Source organism: Oryctolagus cuniculus, chromosome 5, assembly GCF_964237555.1.
Source record: "Oryctolagus cuniculus chromosome 5, mOryCun1.1, whole genome shotgun sequence".
Classification (NCBI taxonomy): domain Eukaryota; kingdom Metazoa; phylum Chordata; class Mammalia; order Lagomorpha; family Leporidae; genus Oryctolagus; species Oryctolagus cuniculus.
Window position 1 is genome coordinate 84,550,737 of NC_091436.1, and position 26,162 is coordinate 84,576,898.

The 26,162-nt window shown below is 40.8% G+C and overlaps 1 long non-coding RNA gene and 1 pseudogene across 3 annotated transcripts in view; both read right to left on the bottom strand.

Annotated features, from left to right (window-relative positions):
* Positions 1-2,273: 2,273 nt before the first annotated feature.
* Positions 2,274-5,039, bottom strand: LOC127493003 (small ribosomal subunit protein uS2-like; annotated as a pseudogene).
* Positions 5,040-14,256: 9,217 nt separating this feature from the next.
* The window catches only part of LOC138849636 (uncharacterized), a 246,831-nt gene continuing 234,925 nt past the window's right edge, over positions 14,257-26,162 (bottom strand). The window contains exons 5-6 of one of the 3 annotated variants that reach the window (XR_011388625.1): positions 18,466-18,590; positions 14,257-14,554 (exon numbers count right to left, since the gene is read on the bottom strand). This is a non-coding gene — a long non-coding RNA (uncharacterized lncRNA). The remainder of the gene's footprint in view (positions 14,555-18,465; positions 18,591-26,162) is intronic. The other 2 variants (XR_011388623.1, XR_011388622.1) reach the window with 2 other exon arrangements.

The following is a 26,162-nucleotide window of genomic DNA, read 5'->3' on the forward strand; positions in this document are numbered from 1 at the left end:
ATAGGTTCTGCTTATTTGTCTAGATGTGTGGAATTCTCACATGAGTGTGTATGTGGTGGGGGAAGGGAGGGTGGTGATCGTTAGAAGGATGGTATTGAAAGGAAGTGAAGGTACACAGACATTTTTAAATCAAATGCTATACCGAATAGGAACTTTAAAACCTTATAGACCCATGCAAGATGAAGGATTTGTATGTTTGTGTATGTATATATGTGTGCTTGTGTATGTATGTGAATTGTTTAAAAAAATCCAGACATCTGATCTTATCAAATACCTTTCTGGTCTTTTATTAAGAAAAAGAAAAAAAGACACTGTTCTGATTGCTTTGTCCTCTGATATGGTTAATACTATGGTTTCTTGGTTTTTTGTTTGTTTTAAATTTCTTTTTTTTTTTTTTTTTTTTTTTGACAGGCAGAGTGGACAGTGAGAGAGAGAGACAGAGAGAGAGAGGTCTTCCTTTGCCGTTGGTTCACCCTCCAATGGCCGCCGCTGCAGCCGGCGCACCGCGCTGATCCCATGGCAGGAGCCAGGATCCAGGTGCTTTTCCTGGTCTCCCATGGGGTGCAGGGCCCAAGCACCTGGGCCATCCTCCACTGCACTCCCTGGCCACAGCAGAGAGCTGGCCTGGAAGAGGGGCAACCGGGACAGAATCCGGCGCCCCAACTGGGACTAGAACCCGGTGTGCCGGCGCCGCAAGGTGGAGGATTGTTTGTTTTAAATTTCAAACCCTTTATATAGAGCCATCAACTCTCAGAAAATTCTGGTAAAGTTGAAACACTTAGTGGTCTAATGTGCATAATCAATAAAGAAATTAAATAATACAATTCCATGACTTTCAAAAATTGAGGAAGGTCAGGAGGTGAGGAGGAGGTAAGGTGGGGATAGTGATTGGGGGAAGCTAGAACTCTGAATGTTCTAGGTTCTATAGTCTACCATGCAGTTACCAGCAGTAGCCCCAAAGCTTTAAGGAATAACACAAATAACTCTCAACTGCAAACTCAAAGTAAATTTGATAGATAGTTACTGGACTAAGATTAAATTTAACAGAATATAAAATTCTGTATTTGGTTTCAAAAAATCAATTAAACAAATATCAGCTGGAAATTGATGACTGCAGTTCATTGGAACTGGGACTTATACTTGGCTACTCTTTACCATAAACTAATATTGACATTGAAATGGTAGCAACTTAAAATTTCATAGTAGCCTATGGTTGACAAATCACTTTCATACATATTCTCTCATTTAATCTTCCCAAAGATATTGTGACATAAGTGTTTTAATCTGTGACTATAAAGGCTTAGAAATCTGAAATTTGGAAAGATTAATAACCTGCTCCTGAATAACACACTGGAAACTGGCCTAGCAGGTGGCATAGGCAAATAAAATGCATTAAGCACCTAATACGTTCTGAGTCCTTTATATATTTCATTTCATCTAAAGCTGAAAATAATATTGTGTTAATTGTTGGTTTCAATTTATAGGTGAAATATTGAGTCTCACATAGGAATAATAATAATAAGAGGTTGAAATAAGCTGACTGGTGGCCATCAAAATTATCAGGTTGTACTCCCATTAACCTGCGAATATTATTATCTTATTTGGAAAAAAAAAGTGTCTTGTAAGATGTGACTACAGTTAGGGATCTTGAGATGAAGAGATAGCTAGCTTATCAGGATGGGTCCTCAATGCCATAATTGTCCGTATAAGAGAGAAGCAGAAGGAAACTGAACACTGCACACTCAGAGGAGAAGGTGATACAAAGACAGAGCAGTGAGAGAAAAGCCACAGCCCATGGATCCCAATAGTCCCCAGGAGATGGAAAAGACAAGAAATTAATTCTCTCCTGGAGTCTCTGGAGAGAGAATAGCCCTACCAATATCTGAATGTCAAACCTGTGTTCTCTAACAAAAAGATGAGCCAAAATACAAAACGGTGCTATGAGTGCTGGTACCACTATAGAAGAATGAAGACATCACCTGTAAGGAGGACCACTGCAAAAGAATAAGGAGCAAGTTATGCCTTAGAGACACCAGCATGGCCACTGTACTCCAAGCAAAATTAGACTGATGCTAGCACAAGGAAAGAGAATGGACTTAAAGTGTTTTCGTGGAAAAGGACAACCAAACCAAGACACATGATTAAACCTGTTGTTTATTTCCAGATGACTCAGTCTAATGAGAGGGATATTTTAAGAAATCCACTTGGGTCCAATATAAGGAAGACATTTTAAATAACCAGGACTTTTCAACAATGAAATAAACCCCCTCGTGTGACAGTGACCTCCCCATTGCACTAAACACAACAGTGGAGGCTGGGGGACCATCTGTCAGAGATTCTATAGATGAGATTTCAGCAGCTGTAAATTTTAAGATTTTTTCTAGCCCCAGGAAACTATAATTTAACAAATACACAAATGATGAAAAATAATTCGTAAAAATGTTGGAAGGACAACTGATTTTGATAATGTTTAGCATTTCCCTAGAGAGAATCAAGATAAACTTTAAGGCTAAATGAATAGTTTACTATAAAACTCAATGGTAGCTAATCAGAGTGCTCAAGTGGATATTTGGTTAACATATTTAAAGGAAATTTAACATGTAACCAGAGGTTAAATGCCTTTTCAACCATTAATAGAAACCAAATTTTTCAGAAACATTAGAAGTTTTAATGTAAGTCTTCCTGGCTAGCAGCACCTGAGGATAAATTGAAGAGGTAGAAAGAGATGAGAACTTAGAGCAAGGGTCTGAATTAAAGACCAGCAGTACCGCTTCCTAACTGGCTCTTTTTTTTCTTTTTCTTCTTTTTTTTTTTATAGAAACTGGTGTTTATTTTCCATCAACCTCATTTCCATGTTTGCTTCAGAGACTGTGAAAAGCCGTTTAAGACCACTCAGTGGTTGTTCCTACCCACTCAGTGGCCTGAGCAGTGGGTGCTGCAGACCAGTGTTCAGAGGTGGGCTGAGCACTCCAGTCTTCCAGGGGGAACTGCTGAATAGGCCCAGAGGGCACCAGCACTCCTTTAGACCAGTCTGCAACCTCAGGTTGAGTAGCAGTGAACCCAGCCACTGGAGCCATCTGTTCACCCTGAAACTCCTCCTTGGTCACAGCTTTTTCAGCAGCAGCCTGCTCTTCTTTTTCAATATCTTCAGAATCTGTAGAAGTAGAGATCTGGCACGACCTCCCAGGGGTGTTCACGAGAGATGGTACCACACATGCTCAGATCCTCCCAGGCCAGCATCAACCACATCAGACCCACTCAGTGGGCTTCCTTGTTGTTGAATGGGATGGCAATGTCTACATAGCTCAGAGGAGAATCTATGTTACATAGAGCAATGGTACGCAGGTTCACATAAGATGCTTCTGTGCGAAGCTGCTGTTGAGCCCTAGGATCAGTTACCACCAGAAGCTGTGGTTCCCAGAAGGCTTCCTGGATCTGATTAGTGAAGATTGCAGGTGTGAAGCAGCCAGCAATAGGAATATCTCCCATGACAGCAGCAAACTTCAGCACAGCCCTCTGGCCAATGTTTCTGGAGGATATCACATTGACATCAGCAGGGTTTTCAATGGCCACAAGGGCATGAGCTGCCAACAGAAGTTTCTCTCAGGCCGGCGCTGCGGCTCAATAGGCTAATCCTCCGCCTGCGGCACTGGCATCCCAGGGCTCTAGTCCTGGTCGGGGGGCTGGATTCTGTCCCGGTTGCCCCTCTTCCAGGCAAGCTCTCTGCTATGGCTCAGGAGTGCAGTGGAGGATGGCCCAAGTGCTTGGGCCCTGCACTCAATGGGAGACCAGGAGAAGCACCTGGCTCCTGCCTTCAGATCAGTGCGGTGCACCGGCCACAGCACGCCAGCCGTGGCGGCCATTGGAGGGTGAACCAATGGCAAAAAAAGGAAGACCTTTCTCTCCGTCTCTCTCTCTCACTGTCCACTCTGCCTCTCCAAAAAAAAAAAAAGAAGTTTCTCTCAGGTCCTCTTCAGATTTATGATGTAGATGCCATCACTTTTCCTTTTGTAGATGTACTGTTCCATTTGGAAGTCAAGGCTTCTGCCACCTGGGTGGGTTCCTGTTGTGAGGAATTTGAGGAAACCCCCTTCCTTCATTTGCAGGACATTAGGGGCTCCAAACATTGTGACAGTTTCTCCTTAAGTTATGCTGGGAATCAAGAACAACGCTGTATGGAACCCTTCCTGGGTAGCACAGAAAAGCCTAACTAGCTCTTGACAATACATGGGACCCCACAGAACTTTTAATGTCTTCAGTGTTGAATAGGGATAATAATAAGAATATACACCTTAACTCACTAGTGGTTGTTAGAATCTCCTGAGAAAGTTCTTTGTTAATCATGATATGTGCACATGATTATTGTAAGAACTTTGAAGCCTAATTACCTTTTGTTAGCCTTATAAACTTTATAATGGCCTGAAGGGGGCCTGGCATGGAAGTAGACCCTGAGACAGGATTTCAGGTGCAAGTAGTTATTTCAGTGTTGATCCCAGAAGCTCTGTTAGGAGAGTGGAAAGTCAGTACAAGGTGTGTGTTATCAGTAGCCTAAATCTGATCCTGCCGAGGACTGCTGGGAGAGCACATTTGAGGGAGGGCAAGTAAGTTGAGGTCTTCATCCACCCTTAGTCGTTCATTAAGGTCTACTTTCAGGTCACTAACTTCTGACCTGTCCCAGTCCAGGCTGAGCATGCTGAAACAGCAGAGAAGATATTCAAGCGAAACATCATAGGTGCTTGCAGTAAAAGTCCTTGGGTGTTTGAGCTCTTGTCTGGGGAGCCTAGGGTGATAAACTCAAGGCACCAACAGCAGCCACAACATACTCCTTTCTGCATGGGAGAAAACTAAGACACAAAGAAGCTTTAAGACCTGGATATAAATACATAATTGCACATCAAAGACACACATCCCAACCTGGTGAGCTCTTAGTTCCAAGGGCTGTCAAATTTTACCTTACCAATTTCTCAGAAGTCTGTGGTTTTCTTAAAGGCCATGTGCATTGCAGTTGACAGTATGACAATATTTGGCTACTTTTTAGACCAAAGGAGCAATGAGAAGGTCGCAGAAGCATAAAATAGACACTTGAACTCAAAATTGAATACAAAGGAATAATGCAAATATAGGTGAGAAAGAAAAGAACGCGTCAATGTTCACATTTAAGATGCTTATCAACCAAGAGTCCTGAAATCTGCCTTTCTGCAACCTCATGTTGATTTCTGTCTTAGCAAAAGTCTCTAGGAATCCATGAAGGGGGCTTAGCCCCATCTGGTCTTGCTCTTCCTCTTCTAGGCACGCCTTATATCACATGGTCCTGTAGAGTATAGTTTTTTCTCTTTCCTAGGGTTAGCCTGACCTGTGAGAGACAGCATGCTAATCCTCACTTATCTCAACTGTGAAGTATGATGCATTACAGCACCAGCCTGTCAGTCAGGCTGCTTAGCAGTAGAAGGAGTAAGATTCGGTTCAACAATCTGTGGTGAGGTGTGGGACCTGGGAGCTCCTTCGTTCTGAACATTTTATGTCACTGATTTCCAGTGTGGCCTTTGAGCAAGCCGTTTAACCTCCTTGGCTCTGTTAACCATATGGAAAATGAACATGATAATATCTCACAAGGGTATTGTGAGATTACCCAATGTTTATAAAGTGCTTGGGAAACGAAAGGCCCTGGATGTGTCGTGCCATGTCATTAATCATGTGGTCAGTTGAATTCAGGCAGCCAGATTGCCATAGAACACTTTGATTTCTACATAGTGTTGGTGTAATACCTCACCAACCATGAGACTTAAATCTCTGAGAATTTAGATGATGAATTTCATGCCATGGAAGAGGTCTCAGAGTATCTCTAATTGTTCACTTTTGAATGACCTTTTTGTAGATTCTATTTCTTCCTTTCTCAAGAGCAGAAAATTATTCAGACACTGTTTTGGTTTTTTGCTTCAGGAATTTTAAGTCTTCCTCAAGAACAGTGGGCCTTTCATTGTCCTTATCTTTTCTGTAGCTTTGTGTGTTTACTCAGTCATTAATCAAACCATCCTGGAGCCCTAGCTATAATTTAGGTAATCTGCTAAATGCAGGAAAAGCACAAATTAAACATGTTTCCACCTTGGAGGAGTTTCCAGTCTAGAAGGCAGGACAGACAAATACACAAGTAAGTACAAAGGAATATGAACTCTGCGCAGCTATGGAAACCCAGATAGCTTTTTTAATCCCCCAGGAATGATTCCCTCCTCAAAACATCTTCTTCCCTGAAATCCCTCAGACTACACTGTCTGTCCTGGTTCTGCCACTACCATTGTTCTCCTCACTGATTCCTCTTTTCCCTTTAATTCCTAAAATGTAGGTGTTATCCAGGTTCTGCATTTGATTATCTTCTCTCTGTCTTCTTGAATACAATAGCATCCCCTGATGTCAGTGATTGTTAAAAGTGTGCAGATGTAAGACTGATCTCTTCCGCCTGGGGTCCTCTGACTCCAGTGCCCCCCATCCACCAAATTCACAATATTCCCAACAATGTTACTTCCTCTGCTTGATTTCTCACAGTATCTTAATATTTTCTTAATGGTTTGATGATGTCCCACCCATCTAACTGGACTTTAAAACCTGAGCATCACATTGGACTCCTTCCTCTTCCTCATCCTCCCATCAAAGTGCTTGCTGTATCTTCTTTGTTTCAGTTCTGCAAAGTCTCTCAGAAGCTATATTCCACAAATAGCACCATATTGCAAAGTTCTCCTTCTCAAGCTCAGTCCATATACACTGACAATCCAAATTTTTGAAATATGCTTCTATTTATATCACTGTCCTGCTTAAAATGCTGATTTTTTTCCCCAATGTCTACTAAATTAAGTCAAATGTCTTCATTCTGGGACTTGGAATTTCCTACAAAATATTCATGAACTTGTTTCTTTGCCTGTTTTCCCACCACATTCCCACACTGAGCATGAAATGGAGCCAGTTTACTGATCTTCAAGTAGATATCTTGTTGGTCACCTTGTGCGTTAATGAATACTATACCTCTTGCTTGTGATGCTCTCCATTCCATTCTCTACCTAGTACATCAAGGCCAATAGCAAACATTGCCACTCCACACAAAAGTACTTTCTAGTCCCCAGATTACATTTGGCCGATTCTTCTTTCAAACCTTTAAAACTTTCAGGTTCACTGCTAATGGCATCAGTTTTTCTCCACTATTATACTATTTGTCTTATCCACTTCCAGATTCAAGGCTCCTCAAGGAAACAGAATGTGTCTTATTCCATCTTCATTGTTTCCCCTAGCAGTACTTACTTGTTGAATAAAACAAAATTAATCCTAGAAACCCCAGACTTGCTGTTGCTTCAACTATTCTTCATTTATATAAATGTGCCCGGTTCACAAGATATTTTAAATATAATAGCTGAGCCTATCATTGTAAAGAAAAAAGAAGTCACCACATCTTTCTTTCTAGTTCAATTTAACTGTAATACATATGTTGTTTTTGAGTCACTGAGTCTATGCTTTTTGTTCGGTGCTGGAATACAGCAATGGATAAGACCTAGTAGGTGCCCTCAATGAACTCTAGTCAAATAGGGGCCACAAACTAAGAAATGTACCCCGACACCGGGTAATAAATCCAACAGTGCGATTATGAGCAAGTCACAGAGAAGAGAGGCAATACCTTAATCAGGAGGAACATGAATGTAAAGGAAAACATGATGGTACAGCTGATATAAACCCCCGAAATTTGCTCTATCCACAACAAAGTGTGAGGCAGATGAACAAACCAAGAAGGGAATTTTAGCAAAAAGAGTTTTGTTGATAAGAGCAGAGGGAAAGCTCCCAAGAAAGCAGCTGGAGGGGCACCTTCATTTGCAGAAAAAAAAAACATTGAAAGGAAGTGAGTTGGGGATGTTATACCCATTGGAAAGTTTGTACAAGGTCCTTGAAGAAAAGCATTTCTTGCGTGGTGAGCTCACCCTGCTTTCTTATTTCCCATTCCTCCCATTTGGTTGTGACTTTTACAGGACAGAGAGAAAGTTCTATCTTGGGGCTTGTCAGGGAGGGAGTGCTGTTTGTCTTCATCATACTCCAGATACTGGTCAACGAAATTATTTATATCTCTTTGATTATCACACTTGCTTTCTAGCTCAGACTGGCTTCCCAGCTAGAGTAAGAAAACGTTCCACATTACTGGAGAGGCCCCTTTGTTCACTGGTTTTTACCATTCACGCTCTAACTGACTCCTTTCAGATGACACTGGGTGAAGACAGAGTTTTCCCAGCAGGCAAAGAGAGGGAGATAGCATTCCATGCATCTGCATTTGCAAAGGGCAGGGACATGGAATAATCAGGTGGCGTGGAAAAAAGCATGGCCAGTTCAGTATTGCTGCAACATAAAAGATGTGGAGGGTGTCTAATGGCATGAGGATAGAAAGTAGTAGATTACCACATTGCAAACAGCCTTTTATGTCTCATTAAAGAGTTTGGATGATACGAGCTGATAGGAAACTGGTACAGGGTTTTAAGAAAGGCTGAGATTCAGACTTTCTTAAATGGGATTTTATTTAATGGACCCAAATCTGATTTTTAAAAAATACTAGTACTGGCTAGGAAAAGTGGGTTAAGCCAGGATCTGGATAAAAGTACTGAATTTTTGGAAGAATGTTTATGCTTGCATTTATAGTAAAAGTTGTGGGTAAAGGACCATTAAAACTACACCCACAATAATGAGAGCTTATATGCACCAAGAAGTATCATAAGCATCCTTACGGGTTACTTCATTTAATCTGCCCAGTAATCATATGGGACTCACTGTATAGAGGGAGAAACTGAGGCACGGAAGGGTCAATCAGCTTTCTGTGGTCTTCCAGATGATGAGAGGAGGAGCAGGGAGGCCTGTACATCAGGCAACCTGTACATCACAGCCTCCCTGCAGCGCTGCCAAAACTGTGGAACATATCTGCACCTCCGTTTGTTTTTCCTCTTCTCTTTAAAGTGCGAACAATTATGTTTACTACATACTTCAGGAGATGGCCATGCAGTGCGGTGTTTGGGAAGAAGGATTCTGCGAGGCACTGCAGAACACCGAACACTAAGAGTGGGTTCTGGATGGAAAGGGCTCCTTGCCACTCAGCGGAGTGCCTCGTGCTGTGGAAAGGAATGTGATTGTTATTCAAAACCAAAATATTCTTGCCAGCCCTGGAAACTACATTTACAAGTTAAGCACACATTTTCTAAAAGTAGAGAAAAATTCAAGGAGGGGAGACGCATCTCTGGAAGCCTGGAGGGAGGAGGCATCTAATTGCCTATTCATGAGGGAGCCAGTCTCTCAGGGCCTGTAACATTTCCAAACAGACTGTGCAGAGAAAGGCAGCCACTATGAAAACAGCGGGTCTCTAAATTCAGAATCATGATGTAAACATGTACAGCACAAACTGCAAAGCTCACTTTTCATGATCTAATGCAGTGTCTCTGATGTTAGCACTTTGGGTCTCATATAGTGATTGTATGTGTTTGGCACGTGCATGCTTATAAATACATAAGATCCACATATGTACAGGCAGAGATATTAATGTCATAAGAAAGATCCCCAAATCCACAATCTGCTGCATTGCTTTGGAGTCATGAGTCACATTCCATGTGTGTACATGCTGACACACGCATGTGTATATACACATATATACACACACTGGTGTATAATGCATATCTTTATCTTTCTCTACTTGGGTGTGCGAAGGTCTAGGTCTCTTCCTCGTACCTTCCCTCACACTACACCAGCCTTTGTACTTTTGGAAAAATTCTTGGTCCCTCTGTGTTGTTAGCTGTGTATATTTTCAAAAGGAAGAATATGTAAAAAAAATTAAATGAAACAGACCTTCTGCAGAAAATGGACATGTGCCTCACATGTCAAAATGTCTGGCTGTTTCTGGAACTTGAATTTTGAGTGCTGTTATGTGATGGGACAAGAATTCTAGTGGGACTAAAATGTTTCTACAGCCACTTCAGATTTGTCTTGTTCTATCTCACCATAGAGAAAAACCAGTACTCGTCTCTGCTTGAAAGCTCCACAAACCTACTACCTTCCATTCCAGGCTCATTTTATGAGCATCAAAGTGAGCTCCAGAAAGATGCTGTGTTTGAAGCGGTAGACCGCATTGCAGGTCCAGATCCTCATTCTACATGTGGCTTTACTGGTTGAGGACACACAGGGATTCCCAATGTTGATGCTACCTTTCTGAAGGGTGTCTGGAGGTACCAGGGGAAGCCTAAGCTGTTCATTGGGAAGCTCTTCCAGGTTGTAAGAAATGAGAATGAAGAAAATTGTGCCATCTGGATTTGGAATTGACAAAGTCTAGCAGAGTCCTGGAGAGTGGAAAGGTGCCTTGGGCAGAGACATTAGATACTCAAGAGCAAGCCACTCTGCAGATGAGAATTGGCTAAATTCCATGAAAGATCATGAACTTGACTGCGGTTTGTGAAAAGAAAAGTATTCAGCCATCAGGTATTTTAAGAAAGTGAAATAAGGCAGTCCCAAAAAGACAGATATCATATGTTTTTGCTGATCTGGGGTAACTAAGAGAGTACCTAAAATGTAATATATTGCAGTGAAATGGACATTTTGAGATTTGATGATTGTTTACAACCCTTGTCTCTTCTGTTGAGAAACAGTGGCTTTTTTTATTTTTCTTCATACTATTTGTTGAATTCTTTTACTTAGTGTGAGGTTAACTATACAATCATTAAGTAAACTGGAAATAGATCTTTGTAAAAATTAAGAAGGTAAATGGGAGAGGGAGGAGGAAGAAGGGTTGGATCCTGGGCAGGAGGAAGGGTAGGATGGGAAGTATTACTATGTTCTTAAATCTGTATATATGAAATACATGAAACTTGTATAACTTAAACAAAATTAAAAAAAAAATTCCTGTACAGGGCTAGAATGGAAATGAGAAAAAGAAGTCAGGAGGTAGAGAGGGAGAAAGCACAATAATCAATACAGAAAGTAGAGGAGCATGAGGTGGACTGAATGCAGGGGCAGCTCTTCTAGGATGATCCAAGCTAATGTTGGAAGATATCAGTTTGAAAGCCATTACACATCACCTAGGGCAAGGATGTACATGGACTCCAGTAGGAGAAAGAGAAGAAGCTAGAGTTTATGGCATTTAAGCAGCCAACCTAGAACAAAGAGGCCCATGATTGACACATCAGCCTCCAAATCAGCTCAGGGTCTCCAGTTTGTGTTCTTGGAGGTCTTAATTACCACTGACAAGCCAGGCGCCATCACAGAATCTTCACAAACACTGGCCTGGATACTAGAAAGTACATCTAGACTTGAATGGATGGGAGAAGATTTCAGTTGAACTACTGACTGCCCATGCAAAGGCAATGAGATTCAGTAACATCAGAGGGCAGGGAGAAAGACTGTGCAAGGAAGTCAGCTCACCTGTAACTCCCTCCTGCTCCATTGTGTGCTGATAGCAACCAGAGCAAGCAAACGGTTGAAAATCTGCTTTGTACTTCGGTTTTAAAACACCTTGCCTAACACTCAAGGGGCATTCTAATGGTGAACAGATTTTTCACCACCCAGAATCAATTCTGGGTCATTTACTGGGGACTGAGAAATACAAGGCTCAGATAAATTAAACTGAGTTAATCTTGAACCTCTCACAATCCAGCAGTTACAAATACTTGCCAGCGAAATCCTTTATCAGAAAGATTTGTTTTTGATAAAAGACAAGTTTCCACTGTTCCCCTCCCTATTTCATTTCCTCCAGGAAGATTTACTAATAAAGTGAGCAAAAACTTAGGACAGGGTAGAAGATGAAGTGAGCCTCTGAAAATCAGGTGCTTACTCTCACTGGAAATAAAATCCTGTTGCAACTTCCCTCCAGAACTTAAAAATTAATTACGGCCATCTTTAAAGAGGATTGATTAGTTAGGAACAGAGGTAATCAATAAGAATGTCCTGAGCCCCAGAGGGTGCCAAGCATGCCAGAATCAGGCCAGCTGCTGCTTCAGGCCCCTTTCTAGTTCCCAAGCCAAGTGACATGTAAGGAACACAATTTTCCAATGCTCAACCAGTGCCATCACTCCAGAACAGTAAATACAAAGCAGAGGGGATCTTCAAGCCCACTCCTCCAACTCTTTCTACATTCTGGCTGGATGTCAACAAGGTCTTTCCAAATTTTCTTGTTAACTAACATAGTCAGAATTCAAGGTATGATACCTTATTGAAGGGGAAAATGTCAGATCAGGAAATCCACCATGACCACAATGGACAAGGCTGGAACCGTGAATTGATAAGCAATGGAGTTGATGTTTTGGAATAGAGACCCTCAATTCCATAATGTAGACAAGGTTGGCCAGGCACTAACAGCTGGAATGGAAAGGAGAGAGCCCTGCAAGAACAGGCACGTTGTGAGGGGTTAATCCACCACCTCTTCTCCACATCCTGCTCACACATCCTTAGGGTGGGGAGGTTAGTTTGCATGCAGTGGGTAGGCTGTGTCCTAATTCCACTGAGTGTGGTGCACAGGTGTTCCCCTGTCCCCCGGTGAGCTCTCTGTGAGATCACCCCTGATGCTTGGTTGCAAGGCACATACATATTAGATCCAATGTTAGAGTCATTTCAGATTGATCAAGGACATACTCAATTGACAATGCTTTCTCTAACAGCTTTGTGCCACCAGGTGTCAGACCACATTTCCTGCTTATTCCAACACCAAACCCCAAGAGTGGCTGTCACTACTTCCACCGAATTCCAATTATTTCATTTTGAAAGATGCCACCCATGGGCAGGTACATAGGGAACCTACCTTTGAAGGGAGGACTTCTGTAAATCATGCTGAGTTAAAATCCCAGGGAATTCCTTTTTGCAGCAAAGCTCCTAGGGTGTTTTTACACAAGGAAATGAAAAACTAAAATTACAGTATAAGGTATTCAACTGATTTCCCTGGGGGATTTTGGTTGGGAAGAAATGTACTACTGTGAAAATTTCATCTATCAGAGTCTTGGAAGATTCATTTATTTCACTCCTAAACCCACATCGGGGTATTCAAAAGCCTCCAGTTTTGGACATCTTACTTGACATTTATTATTTTTGACTAATACATTTTATTAAATTCTCTGGATTTTTTTTCAATCTATTTGTTTCAAATAGTGTTCAGGGCTTTTAATCTTTGATATGACTTTAATACTAGTAAATACGTAATCATGTCCATGGTACAAAATTCAAGCAGTGTGAAATGATGTGTAGGTAACACTTTACAGCTTTCTTCCCTAGTCAGCCAGTGCTGTGGCCAACCACTACCACTATTCTAGTGACACTTGTAAATATATTCCAAGTATATATGAACATAGACATGTCAAAGTGGAATTTTTATATAAGTGGTAATGTATTATGCAAGGTGTCAGAAAATTTGATTTTTTTCATCTAAAATTATACCTTAGAGAGCATTCCACATCAGTTTGCTCTTTTTAACTGCTATAGAACATTTCATTGTACGACCATTTCAAAGTCCATAGTCCTTTATTGATAAAAACTCAGTTTCTTCTAATCACATGTTAATACAAGCAGTAATGAGGCAAATAAGTCACTTAACAGAAGGTAAGAATATCGGTGGATGAGTATATCTAAATATTTAGAAATATACCTGTTAGGTCAAAAATCTTTTGATTTTAATAAATGTCACAAATTGTCTTCCATAGAGGTTATAACAAAATGTAGCAGAGAACTGCACCCATTACCTATTCCTGAACCACAGAGCATATTGTCAATTTAAAAAATTCTGCCAATGTGATTAGTAGAAAATTATATATGTCCTTGTAGTTTTATTTTGATTTTTATCTTATTCAAGTGAGATTGAGTTCCTTTTCATATGTTATAGAACGATTTGTATTTACTTCTCTGTAGACAGTCTTAATTTACTTTGCCTAATGTTCCAGTGGACTTCAGGTCTTTCTTTATTGATTTATTAGCTCTTTAAATATGTGGAAAATAAGGCTTTTCCCAAGACAGACTTTTAAATATTTTCCCTGCTTGTTGTCTGCTTTTTTGCTTCTGCAAACCAAATTCTGTTTGGTTCTCCCATACATAATGCATGAGTGTTTTTCTTTAGAATTATAGAAGTATTGTAAATACATTTTAAATTAATTTCTCAATGATTTTTTTAAGTCACAGACAAGATATCTATCTTCTTGGACCAAAACTTAAAATTTTATGTCATATTTGTATGTTTTCTTTGCTACATTACAAATTACCAGAAATTTAGTGCCTTTAAGTGATACCCATGTATTAAAATTATCTCAGATTTTCTCTCTGTCAGGAGTCTGAGTATGGCTTACCTGAGTCTTCTGCATAGAGTCTCACAAGGTTGCAATATAAATGTTGGCAAAGGCTGGGGTATAACCACATAATCAGACCAGCGAAGAGTCTACTTCCAAACTCACTTGAGGTTTTGGAGAAGTCTTTTCTTCTAGGTGGGATTCATGGCAGTTGTCTCTTCAAAGCCAGAAATGAAATCAGAGACTCTAAAGCCAGTGTGCTGGCAAAATGGAGTCTTTTGTAGTGTAGCAGAGTCCTAGGAGTGACAGCCCATTACATTTGCCATTTTCAATTGGTAGAAGCAAGTCTTAAGTCCCACCCACATGTAAGGTGTGGGGATTATAGAAGGGCACAAACACCAGAAAACAGGGATTTTTTATGTTCACTTTAGGATCTGACTTCCATAGGCATCATACGAAGGTTTATGGAAAATATAGGTATGAAGCAGTTGCTAAGAATTTCCTGGGAACTCAAGAATTAAAAATAATTTTAATGTAAACCACAATATGACAATTTTGACCAAAAGTGGTACAAAGTCAAATAGTATGAAAGCTTAGAAAAGGAAGAGGGAATCTGAGAAGTATTTTTGAAGATAGCCATAATAAATGAAAGTAGCATTTGATTTCAGTTTTTGTACTTGATCTTAGCCAAAAGGCCGAGAAGCAATTGATTTCAGTTTTTTAATGGTTAATGTTGTTATTGCTCTAATTAATATTTGCCTATGAGCATTTACATCATCTTGCTGGGCAATTGGAAGTCCTCATATTTTTTCCAGTCAAAGCAGCTCCATTTTTCCATTTTTACATATTTCATTTTCATTTAAAACTTTGATTTTATCAAAGAATTTTTATGGTTGAAACCATTGGTTGGAGAAGCTCAATTAAATGCCAAAGCAAAGATCCCAAATTGAGTTCAAAATCAATAAAATTTGAGGTCCACCAAACAAGGCCAGTGGTCTGTACCATGCAGTGACATAATAGGGAGACTGACCATAGAGCAGGAAATCTGACCCTCCTCTGATCCTGTCCTAGACTCTGTCTCAGTACTTTGGACAGAAGACATAGACTGATCCCAGACTGTAACATTGGAAATAGTGGTATGTTACAAGAGTGGAAGGGTGCGAGAGTGAAGTAGGCTGCATCTCCTTTGAAGATTAGGAGGCCACAGTGCCAGGAAAGCAAGTAAATAATGGTGAGCTTATCTTTCCTGGATATCTACCTTGAAAGCCCTCTGACCAGTATAATTCTAGAGGATAACTCTTCTATTACTTTTAAGTCACATCTTGCATTCTACTCTTTCTGATTCAGAGAAGTCTTTGATAATAATCATTTGCTATTCAAAATGGCTATGGATGACCTGCTTGAGAATGTTTATCTTTTAACATCTGTTTCTTTAAACACACATCTCTAACTTGATATGATTTCCAGCAATGGTTTTCCAACTGTTTTCTTATGTGCAGCCCCAGAACATCTCAGGAATTGGGAAGGCATGAGAGGAGGGGCACAGCACCACACATCTTACCCAGAGCAGTTGTGCTTCCCTGCTTTCATTTGAAAAAAAAAAAAAATCCACAGAAGGTTTGGTTATTCAAGAAAGGGTTTCTCAGTTTTTTAAAAAGTTAATAATTTTTAAAAGTATAGGCTGGCGCCGCGGCTCAATAGGCTAATCCTCTGCCTAGCGGCGCCAGCACACCGGGTTCTAGTCCCGGTCGGGGCGCCGGATTCTGTCCCAGTTGCCCCTCTTCCAGGCCAGCTCTCTGCTGTGGCCCGGGAGTGCAGTGGAGGATGGCCCAAGTGCTTGGGCCCTGCACCCCATGGAGACCAGGAGAAGCACCTGGCTCCTGCTTTCAGATCAGCGTAGTGCACCGGCTGCAGCACGCCGGCCAAAGCGTGCTGGCCGCGGTGGCCATTGGAGGGTGAACCAATGGCAAAGGAAGACCTTTCTCTCTGTCTCTCTTTCTCACTGTCCACTCTGCCTGTCCAAAAAAAAAAAAAAAAAAAAAAGTATGTCTTAGGGGCCGGCCGGCACTGTGGCTTACTTGGTTAATCTTCCACCTGCGGCACCGGCTTCCCAAATGGGCACCACTTCTAGTCCCGGCTGCTTCTCTTCCAGTCCAGCTCTCTGCTGTGGCCTGGGAGGGCAGTGGAGGATGGCCCAGGTGCTTGGGCCTCTGCACCCACATGGAAGACCAAGAGAAAGCACCTGGCTCCTGGCTTCAGATCAGTGCCTCACCAGCTGCAGCGGCCACTTGGGGAGTGAACCAATGGAAGGAAGACCTTTCTCTCTGTCTCTCTCTCTCTGTCTACAACTATACCTGTCAAATAAAAAATTTTTAAAAAATATTAAAAAGTATGTCTTATTAGTTTCCTTATCTTTACCAAGAAAAATCAGTCTAATTACTTTTTAGTCACATTTTACTTTTGACCACTGATGGTTTTATACAGTTTGACTCCACTCTTTTCATTAAACAAAACTAAATGGTTTTGGTTGCTACCAAAAAAGTCAAATCTTTGCTCAAAGAATTAAGATAAATAAGGAATCTCCATACTGTCTTCCATATTGGTTGCACTAATTTACATTCCCACCAACAATAAATTAGGGTACCATTTTCCCCACAACCCCATTAGCATTTATTGTTTTTTGATATTTGGATGATGGGCATTCTAACTGGGGTGAGGTGAAACCTCTTCTCTGTGGTTTTGATTTTCATTTCCCTCATGGCTAGTGATTTTGAGCATTTTTTCATGTGTCTGTTGGCCACTTGTATTTCATCCTTTGAAAATTGCCTGTTCATATCCTTTGTTCATTTCTCTTTTCTTAAAGATTTATTTATTTTATTTGAGAGGCAGAGTTACAGAGAGGCAGAGGCAGAGAGAGAGGTCTTCCGTCTACTAGTTCACTCCCAAATGGCCTCAAAAGCTGGAGCTGGGCTGATCCAAAGCCAGGAGCCAGGAGCCTCCTCCAGGTCTCACACATGGATGCAGGGACCCAAGGGCCTGGGCCATATTCTGCTTTCCAAGGCCATTGCAGACAGCTGGATTGGAAGTGCAGACCTGAGCAGCCAGGTCTCAAACCAGCACCCATATGGGATGCTGGCAAGGCAGGTGGCAGCTTTACCTGCTATGCCACAGTGCCAGCCCCTTACCCATTTCTTAATTGGATTGTTTTGTTGTTGTTGAGTTTCTTGAGCTCTTTTTAGATTCTGAATATTAATCCTTTATAAGTAGCATAGTTCACAAATATTTTCTCCCATTCTGCCAGTTGCTTATTTACTTTGTTGAGTGTCTCCTTTGCAGTGCAGAAGCTTATCAGCTTAATATAATCCCATTTGTCTAATTTTGTCTTTGTTTGCCTGGTCCTCTAGGGTCTTTTCCAAAAGTCTTTGCCTATGTGAATGTCTTCCAGAGTTTCCCTGATGTTTTCCTCTAAAAATTTGATGGTATCAGATCATAGATTTGGATTCTTGATTCATTTTGAGTTGATTTTTGTAGAAGGTGTAAGGTTGGGGTTCTGTTTGATACTTCTGCATGGGTAGATTCAATTTTCCCAGCACCATTTGTTGAAGAGATTGTCCTTTTTCCAGGGGTTTATCTTAGCTCCTTTGTCAAAGATTAGTTGGTTGTAGATGTGTGGATTGATTTCTGGAGTTTCTATTCTGTTTCATTATCTATTTTTGTGCCACTACTAGGCTGTTTTGATTATAACTGCCCTGTACTATATGATATTTTGATGCCTCCATCTCTGTTTTTGTTAAGATTTCTTTAACGACTCCAGTTCTCTTATGTATCTATATGAATTTTAGCATCATTTTTTCTAGATATGAAAAGAATGTCATTGGTATTTTGATTGGCATCTCATTGAATCTGCAAATTGCATTTGGTAGTATGGACATTTTGATTATATTAATTCTCCCAGCCACAAACATGGAAGGTTTTCCATACTGAAACTAAAGTAAAGAGAAATAGATTAGTGAAATAGAATAGACTCACCACATAGGGACAACTGATTTTTGGCAAAGGCAATTCAGTGATGCAAGGATAGTCTTTTCAGCAAATGGTAATGAAAGAAGTGGATAACTACATAGCTGAAATCTTGAAAGAATCCAGATATTTATCAGTAGGTGAATGGACAAATAATGATATAGTCATATGACAAAATATTGCTTACCAATAAAAAGAATGGTAGTGGGTGTGTAGAACAGTGGTGAAGTCAGCTTAGGATACTTGCATCTCATACCATAGTGCCTGGTTTGAATCCATGCTGCTCCTCTTCCAATTCAACTAATGCACACCCTGGGAGGCAGAAGAAGATGGTGATTGTTTGGGTCCCTGCCACTCGTGGTTTAGACCCAGATTGAGCTCCAGGCTGCTGGCTTGGGCCTGGCCCAGCCCAAGATGTAGTGAGCATTTGTGGAGTGAATGAGTGAGTGGAAGATTTCTCTGTGTCTCTGTGTGTTTTTCTCCCTGTGTCTCTCTTTCAAGTAAAATGAAAATAAATAAATATAACTTTTTTTTTGACAGGCAGAGTGGACAGTGAGAGAGAGAGAGGAAGGTCTTCCTTTGCCGTTGGTTCACCCTCCAATGGCCGCCGCCGCTGGCGCGCTGCAGCCGGCGCACCGCGCTGATCCAATGGCAGGAGCCAGGTACTTATCCTGGTCTCCCATGGGGTGCAGGGCCCAAGCACTTGGGCCATCCTCCACTGCACTCCCTGGTCACAGCAGAGAGCTGGCCTGGAAGAGGGGCAACAGGGACAGAATCCAGCGTCCCGACCAGGACTAGAACCCGGTGTGCTGGCGCCGCTAGGCAGAGGATTAGCCTAGTGAGCCGCGGCGCCGGCCATAAATATAACTTTTAATGGAATGAAATTTCAGTTCACTAATCTAGATGAATCTCAACTATGCTGAGTGAAAAGACCAAAGAGGCTAAATGCAGTGTATGTCTGCATTTATTTGTATGAAATTCTATGAAAATATGCAAACTAACCTATAGTGGCATAAAGCAGATGATAGATTGTCTAGGAACTCAAAGCATGGTGGGAAAGAGGAAGAAGGAATTTAAAAATACAAAGCAACTTTTGATAATGTTTACTGCCTTGATGTGGTAGTACTTTTGTGAGTATTTACATATGTCAAAATTCATAATGTATTTTTAAAAAGCCATTGTGTGTTACACAGCATCCCATATGGATACTGGTTCAAATCCTGGCTGCTCCACTTCTGATCCAGTTCCCTGCTAATGGTCTGGGAAAAGCAGCAGAACATGGCCCAAGTACTTGGGCTCATGCACCCACATGGGAGACCCAGAAGAAGCTCCTGGCTTCTGGCTTTGGCCTGTCCAACCCCTGACCATTGCAGCAATCTGGCGAGTGAACTAGCAGATGGAAGGTCTCTCTCTCTTTCTCTCTTTGTCCCTCTCTCTCTGTGTCTCACTGTAACTGTGACTTTCAAATAAATAAATAAAATAAAATGCATTTTCTTTCTTCCTCTCTTATTTTCCTTCTCCTTCTCCTTCCGCTTTTTGGTGACTCAATGCAGGAAAGGCAAAGGACATAAAGGTATGCACATGGTAACACATCTAAATTTGTATCTCAAAGTACATCATGTTTTACAAGCACTGTAGTCCAGAGGAGAGAATACTGGACAAAGGGGGATAAAAATCCTCTGTGTTACACAGCTTCCTCCTTAAGAGCAATTCTTGGTTCCCACTGAGAACATCTAGAGGGTGAACCATCAGCTGGGAATGTGCTCACTCTCTGTATCTTTCTTTCTCTCCCTCCTGTAAACTAATTAATTAATTAATATTTAAATATTTTTAAGTTCCCCTTTAAAAAGAAAAATACTCAATAAAGATAAGATGCTGAACATTTTAGTATAGTAAGACATCTGTTGCAGAACCAATCCTAAATCTTCTCAAGAAAGAATTCGAAATGAAAGGCTTATTTCAAAAATAATAAACAATAAAATATGCAGACAAACAAAAATCTCTCCAGTTTTTATTTTGTTATCCTAGTAATTGAATAGTCTTTAGCATGAAACCCAGTATAACTTAAAAAGTCCGGTCTTCAGCCATAGCACCCAGAGCCCTCCAGAGAGAGATTGCCAGCATAGCTGGGGACTGGTGGCTCTGTACACACATGGGGAAGTGCCCCAGTGGTGGTGGTTATCTGACAAACGGCAAGTGCCGCAGAGGTGGCAGACATCAGCAGCTCTTCCACAGGTCTTGAAGAAAATACAAAACATAACGTGGTGGGTGAAAACATGTGGCCATAAATGCATAAGTAGGAGAGAAGATGGGAAATGGAGCTTCAAAACTTTTTTGGAAATTCTTTTTGAGTTGGTGGCACTAGAGGTGGGAGAATGTTGCTTCTATTGCTCTTCTGGCAGTCCCTCCTCCTGCTCACTTTTGTATTTAAACCATAGGTTGTGTGGCCCTAGAGCAAAGGTTTTATGTGAAAAGGAAATTTCTCTTTTAATTGTGCTTCCACTTTTGAGAAGCATTCACTGCACTTCCGTTGTTCTTAGATTAAATAAAAAACAACACCAAACTCTTGAACATAGAAACTTTCCCTCGTTCTACACTCACCACACTTTCTCTTTGAGGACTGAAGTTCCCTGGTTTATTTTCTTCATATTCAAAGGAAAATTTATCACCATAAAGGCATATCTAGTCAAAACCCCCATAAAATTGAAGTTTCATTAGCAACCTCAAAGTGTCTATCTCCTGAAGGTAAAAAGTGACTGCAAAAGGATAGCAACATGGCAGGGAAAACCTTCAGTTAATCTTAAAATGGAAATCTAAAGTAAACAGTAAACTCAAGAGCGTTGCAATGTCACTCATAGCTCCAACATGGCTCAGCAAAACACTGAGACCTCTACTTTCTTCCTTGCTATGCTAAGCACATGTGGGAGCCAATGTGAAATTTGAATAATGCTTTGAAGGAACATAGCTCATTCTGGGAAGATGAAAGCATTTCACAGACAGCATTATCTCTTTAATTCACATACATCCCCCATGCAAGCAGTAGATAGGGAGTCAGCACTTACTCTGAGATTTTGACTCCATTAGTTTTGAGTGATTTGCATAATTATGGAAGCAGAAGAACTTATGAAAAATGAGCACAGTGGAAGGAGAAATGCACAGAACCAAGGTGAGTCCCTATCAGAGTATTGTATTGGCCATTGGACAACACTGTCTACCCCAGGGCAATAACGTGGAGTAGAAGACATGAGCTTGTTCGTGATCAAGCAAATAGTTCAACTTGGCTGAAGCTATGGGTGGCCATGGATAATTAGTGTGATGTGACAGATTGGATAGAGGGGAAGACCATAGGAGAAAGAAAATAAGGGTAAGGAAGGGGAAGTAAGGCCAAAATGATTTTTTAAAAAGACCTTTGTGCACTGCTTTAGTAAGCCATTTGGAAGTTGTTGAAGGTTTTAGAATAACAGGTTAACATGCCAAAACTAACCTTAAGAAATTTAACCTGGAAATAATAAGTAAAAGTTTTGAAGATAAAAAAGAGACCAAGAGAGTAAGAAAGACCCAGCCAAGAGCCAGGCTTTCATCTTGATCTCTTGAAGAACTGATGAGTCATCCTTGTCAAATACCTCCTGCCCCTGACCAGAGCCACTGAAGGTACCAAACCTTTAGTTCAAAAGGTTCACAGAGGAGGAAGGGAGAGGGAAGTGTCAGGGCCAGTACTGCGGGCTTTGGCTTTGCTACCACACTGATGCATCAGATTGAGCAGCCTCAGGTGGCTGCCATTCTGCTTCTCAAATCTCTAGACCCCTGGACAGGCAATCCTGTGAAAACCTGCAGTCCAAATGACCTCCTACACCCTCAAATTTCTTGACATCAACTTTCCTTGTTCCCTGCTTACTAGGCAATTAATAGAGTCAATTTCCTAATACAGATATTATAGCCACACATACACTACTGAATTTACCAAATATGAAATACACTTTGTGCCAGACATAGCAGTACAGACACTGGCAAAACCATAGTGAACAGGCTAAGATGCCTTATCCTTGTTGACCCAAGGCCTCTGCTCTCAGCATAACCCAGAGGCCTGCAGATGTAAGCTGTTTAATCTGCTTAACACTAAAAAGATTGCATCCAGCAAACCTAAACAAACATGCTCTACAAGAGCCTACCCCAGTGTTTTCCTTTGCTTTATACATCACAAGGAGGTGTCTTGTACACTGTAGGAAATGTTGCTGCATTCTTGGTCTCTACTCACCTGTGCCAGTGCAACAACCCCGCTTCACTTTTAACAACAAATAATGTTTTCAGACATTGCTAAATTCCCCATGGGTGGAGGGGGCAAAATTATGCATGATTGAAAACCACCATTTTAGGGCAACCACACCACTTTATAGATGTAAGTTATAAAGGCACCCAGCCATCCAGCAAGGCAGGATACATGGAAGATGCTGATCTCAGACCCTGGAAAATGAGAACATGGGTAACGACCAAGACCACTTTAACTTTCTGGTCTAGACTGAGATGGAAGAGCTTGGGGAAGGGTGCCTTGATGAGAGGGCTGTCGGTCATCTTCTGCCTCTTCCTCCCAATTTGATTGCAGCACCAAGGCTGTCACTACTCTCACCATCACTCTCTGTCAGGGGGCCCAGTCTTCAGTGGCAAGGAGACGCTGACTTCCCTCATCCACCCAGGAAGGCAGGCCAGAAATATTTGTGCTTGCTCTCCAGGCTACTGCTTTCTTTATATCAAAGTTCCTAAGATTCTTTACACAATTTTTTAAACTTTTATTTAGTAAATATAAATTTCCAAAGTACAGTTGATGGATTACAATGGCTTTTTCCACCCCCCCATAACTTCCCTCCCACTTGCACCCCTCCCATCTCCCACTCCCTCTCTCATTCCATTCACATCAAGATTCATTTTCAATTCTCTTTATATACAGAAGATCAATTTAGTACATATTAAGTAAAGATTTCATCAGTTTGCTCCCACACAGAACATAAAGTGTAAAATACTGTTTCAGTACTAGTTATAGCATTAATTCACATTGGACAACACATTAAGGACAGAGATGCCACATGAGGAGTAAGTGCATAGTGACTCCTGTTGTTGACTTAACAATTTGGCACTCTTGTTTATGGCATGAGTAATCTCCCTAGGCTCTAGTCATGAGCTGCCAAGGCTATGGAAGCCCCCTGAGTTCACTGACTCTGATCATATTTAGACAAGGCCATGGTCAAAGTGGAAGTTCTCTCCTCCCTTCAGAGAAAGGTACCTCCTTCTTTGATGGCCCCGTTCTTTCTACTGGGATCTCACTCACAGAGATCTTTCATTTAGGTCCTCTTTTTTTATTTTTTTCCAGAGTGTCTTGGCTTTCCATGCCTGAAATACTCTCATGGGCTTTTCAGCCAGATCTGAATGCCTTAAGGGCTGATTCTGAGGCCAGAGTGCTGTTTAGGACATCTGCCATTCTATGAGTCTGCTGTGTATCTCACTTCCCATGTTGGATCGTTCTCTCCCTTTTTTTATTCTGTCAATTAGTATTAGCAGACATTAGTCTTGTTTGTGTGATCCCTTTGACTCTTAGACCTTTACACAAATTTTATCAGTAAGTTGTTACTGAGTGTTTTCTATGTGCCAGGTTAGGTACTAGCATACAAGATAGGAGTGCCAAGAGGTTATAGCCACTTGACTCCAAGGCAGAAGTGAAGCAGTGGGGAGGAAGAGAGGGTATCCACAAAAGTCACTGCAATTTACATCTGTGTCTTAAAGTGAGCATGTTGGATTTAAAGGAGAAGAACTATTAATGATGCTTTGACTCCTCAGAACCTCAGGAAGGTATCAAGGCCCATGACTTATCCTCACCTTTACAGACTGGACAACTACATGTGTCCATGCTCCTTATGTGAATGCAGTCCAGGAAGAGTGGCTTAAATTAATTAAACTCACCAGAGCCAGATGCATGAACCAGATCAACATATTTATTTCTATTCAAATAAAATGACTACTGTGCCTCCCAGGACCTGGGATGTTTCTATCTGCTCTCCAGGCTAACACTTTCTTTATATCAAAGCTCTTAAGTTTCTTCACACAAATTCCATCAACAAATTCATATTGAGTGCCTTTTATGTGCCAGGTTCTGTGCTAGGAAACAAGATAGGAATTATTTCTTCTGTGTCAGAAGGTATAATCTACTTAATTTAATAATTATAAGCTTTGTTGGCAAGCAACTCAGAGGAAGGAGTGTGAGTTAGTTTTAAGAAATATATTCACAGTAAAGAAAATGCTGATAAGCTATTTTAAGCTGACAACAGAAGAGACAGACCTGTTATCTCTCTTTGAACAGTGATGTTTAAGTTTTAATAAAGTCCAGCTTCTACACTTACTTGTGAATAAAGGCAAGTTATCATGTCTTTCTGAGTGGCAGCTTCTTCATTTGCACAATAAGATATAAGTATCTGTTTGTGTCCCCTATAGCACTAGGTTAGTGTAAATACATGTGAAAGTACATTGTGCTATTGGTGGGGCTGTTGTTGGTAGTGGTGGTGGACACAGTAGCTGCCTACGTTCTGTTTAATTCCATTCAGTTAATGATTTTAAGTGCCTGCTCTGTCCAGTCCTAGCTTAAGAGAAGGAAATTGGGCTAGTGTAAATATTGTAGGCCAATTTAAATTTATGTCATATAAAATATATAGCTATAAATATATATATATAATCTAATATAAAACATAGGAGCAATTTATCATAGCACTCCAAAGGATCATTATTTAATAAGGGAATGCTGAGGACCTAGCAGTGCCAGGTATTGGTTTATAGAAATAAAAATAGAAAATCTAGGAGTTATTTCCATGGATCCTCTAATAACAAGCCTTCTTCCTGCTGCCTGGTTCCCATAGATTAGCTGGTTATGGTTGTTGAGTTCTTAAGTGTGTGCAAAGTTCTGAAACATTATTCAGTTGTCCTTCACTAAGAATAAGGGGAGGAAATGGGCAAAAATCCTATCAGATTACTCATCCACTACAATGGCAAAGAAAACATTTTAAGCAAACAAAAATAAAGCCCTCTCTCCTCTCAAATCCTATTTCCAAGTCATTTTAAAGGGCTATTATTAAACTTCAGAAAGTCTTGCAATATTATCCTATATTAAATTTCAACGATCCATTAAGTGTCATTTTGCTGCAATGAAAGGCAAAGTAGAGTGGATTAATTCAAAAAGGAAAAAAAAACTAGGAAGAGAAATTATTTTTTATAGTTCAGTTTTTAAGAAATGGCTAAAAACTCTCCCATCAGAAGCAGCAGATGGGCATTCAGCAGGTTTGCTTTCTTCTCCTGAATGTTGAGTTTAGGGTGAGAGACTTATGCTCAGCAGGACATGGCTAAGTCAAGATGATTTGAAGAAGTGTCACACTTTGTATTCTCTTACACTGTCAACTGCCTTCAACCTTATGTCTAAATATCATGTTCTTTGTGGCTTTACAAAAGCTCTTGTCAAGCAGGCCACTGAGAAGATGATGATGATGTAGGACATAAAGAAGAACCATAGATCAGTTGTTATCTACTATATGGCATTGGTCTCCAGTAGGAATGGGGAGCAATTCTATTCCCCAGGAGACTGGGAATGGCTGGAGTCATTTTTGATTGTCACAACTTAGGTGGAGAGTGCTACTGGTCGGTAGTTTGGTCGATAGATGCCAGGAATGATGCTAAATGCCATACACTGTGAAAATCAGCCTCCACAACAAAGAATTATTCAGCCCACATGATACATTGAGCTGAGACTCAGAAACCCTGCTCTAGGGTGTTATATATTAATGTTAGCCGTCACAAAAGACACTGAACACCAGAATAAGGGAAAGAGTTTATTGGGGAAAACCCAACAGACTG